The following is a 2873-nucleotide window of genomic DNA, read 5'->3' as shown; positions in this document are numbered from 1 at the left end:
GTGTGTGTGCGTGTGTGTGTGTGTGTGTGTCACAGGAGAGTAACGGCATGTGCTTAAGTCTCTATTTTCATAAAGATTCATGTGCATGCAGTGGAACTGCGCTAAAGAAAACCGTCCGCAATTAAAAATGTTCTGCATATTTCGACTGCTTTCCATTTTTTTTTAAATTTACTAGCAAGTACAAAATATATTTGGTATAAAGAATATCCTTGAAAATTGTAAAATTACGCGAAACATTAGATTTATTCAGTATTGTCCTTAAAGGCACACACACATCGAATATTTAATAAAAAATAGCTCAGCATTTTTCAAGAACTTGTTCAGCATAGCGAATTTTGACTGTATCTATATAGATATCAAACCTATAGCTATAGATATAGTGCGTCAGCAGCTGCGGAAGTATCGCATCCTATCCCTTCCCCTTGGGCCTTGGCATCAGCATCAGCATCGGCAATTTGATTTATGCGCTATTTTGCCAAAGTCAACAAATGAAAATGACACTCAACATTTATTCTATTTATTTATATTTTATTGTCGTTCAGTTTTCAAGGTTGCTGAACATTAAAAACCATGACAAACAACAACAATAATAACAAACACAAAAATAAACTAAATATTATTATTAACAAAGTAAAAGAACTACAACTACTAGAGAAAAAGAAAAACCAAAAAAAAAATTGTTTCTCATCTTATTGGCACCGAGAGTCTAGAAAATTCATTTTCGACGACTTTTCCCGGCTTCCTTCAGAGAATATTTTAATCTCCCCTCTTGATAGTATATTTTATTAATACACTGGCACGCCCACTTGCAATATTATGAACAATGGAGGCGCGTGGCGTAAAGGGGTATTTTCTTAATAATTGGCTGTGAACTACAAATTGTGAAAGAATTTGGGATGCATTGGTAGAATTCGAACCCGAGAATCTTGTCCAACTAAAACTTGACACACATCTCAACGGTCTCCGCCAACGTGGTTCCCTTTTAGTACATTCCCAATGCTTCAATACTTTGAACCACGAATCATTGACAAGTGCGGCGGTTCAAATACCAGTTCGGTCAAAAAAAAAAAATGTTTTATTTTAATTTATTTAAAATTTTTTAATTTTTTCTAAATTTTTAAACAATTATTTGTTTAAATTACTTAACAACTAAGAATTTTTGGGAACAATTAAATATAAATAGCTGGTGCCACCTATGTATTAAGCATTTGACTAAGCGCAACTGTGTGGCGCCATCTATCCATTCAGCGCTGTACTAAGCTGAGCTTCAGAGCTGCCAGACTGTTCGAGGAATTCTGATTCAGTGATGGCGCTGCATAACTGTTATACAACTGTCATACATTGGTTGGAGTATTGGATAGATTAATGCGAAACTGGAATACACAATGGGCAAATATGTAACTCGATTTTAGGAATACTGTGAGCTGAACTGCGGGTTGATTTCCAGCTCTGTCCAAATTTTAATTATCTATTTTGTTGAACCGCCTTAACATAAGAAATATTTTTAGCAATCGCAAGTAATTATTTTTAAAAACAATCAAGTATTTATGCCATTTTATATAATTTTTAATTAAAAAGTTGGCGCCATCTATGAATTCAGCGTTGTACTAACTACAGCTTATTAGCGCTTTCTGTTTATTCAGCTCTGTACTAAGATATCCAGCGCCATCTATGTCTGGGGATTTTTAAGCAGGGCTGCCAGACAGTTGAAGTAACCTTGACTTATTGATGGCGCTGCAGACTGTTATACATCAGCAAGCCGTTGTATTCAAATTTAAATTCAAATTAAATTTGCGTGAACTTTATTTTTAGGCATACTTTTCGGCGGAACGGGCAATGATTCAGTTTGAGAATTCAAATTAAGAGAATCGCAGAAAAATTGAAAACTATCAAGGACAAATATTATATAAATTGAATATGAAATTAAACTCTTTTTTGCTAGAGTTAGGCGTAAGTCCGCTTTCCCGATTTAGGCATTTTATGTAAAAATCTTGGTGCAAGATTCAGTCGTATGCAGCTGTTATTTAATTGTCACAATTAAAAAAAGGCGGCATAACCTGGGTTAATTGATAAATAAAAGACAATGTAGTTTAGGTATATGTATTTATGTCTTCCATTTTATTTCATCTAACTTGCATATATGTATTGTAGATCTGCATTTGTGTTGTTGCACAATTTTTTGATGCATCAATTAATAAAATCAAACAGAGAATTCAATGTGTTACATTTGTGTGTGTGTGTGTGTGTGTGAATCTATTAACTAAGTTCATCAGGTGAATTGATTTCTAATTCAGATGCTTGTTTATAATGTAGTTTGTAATAAATTATGTAATGCATTGCAATTTTTCTCTCTCTGTTCTCGATTCCACACTTCGTTGAAGAACTTTGCCTTCTCTTGTTTTTTCACTGTTTCTTTTCTTTCTTATTTCGATTTAAATTTGTGGCTTGCGCTATTTACAGTAACTGTGTTGACAAAAAAAATCAATTTGTTTTTTATTCATATATATATATATATATTTATTTGTGATTAGTCTAATTAAATTACGAGTACTTTTTAGGGACGACACGAACAAATTTATTGGAAGATTCAAAAAAAAAAAAATTATCTTAAACGATAAAAAGCCTTTTTTTCTTTTTCTTTTCATGAAAACTAAATTAAATCACATTTAGCATATTTTTTGTTTTTGTTTTCTTTTTTGTAAATATGTTGCTTAAAATTAAAGATTCATATTTGTATTTTTAAAATTTTATTATAATGTATTTACAGCTGCGCAAAAAAAAAAAAAACAATTGAGAGCAAAAACAAAAATTTAATGCGAAGCACATTTTTGGGTGTCATTTTGTTGTTGTTGCTGTTGTTAGTTAGGTGCCTT

This window comes from Drosophila innubila, chromosome X, assembly GCF_004354385.1.
Source record: "Drosophila innubila isolate TH190305 chromosome X, UK_Dinn_1.0, whole genome shotgun sequence".
NCBI classification, from domain to species: Eukaryota; Metazoa; Arthropoda; class Insecta; order Diptera; family Drosophilidae; genus Drosophila; species Drosophila innubila.
The sequence above is the reverse complement of the archived record's forward strand: the minus strand, read 5'-3'. Positions refer to the sequence as shown.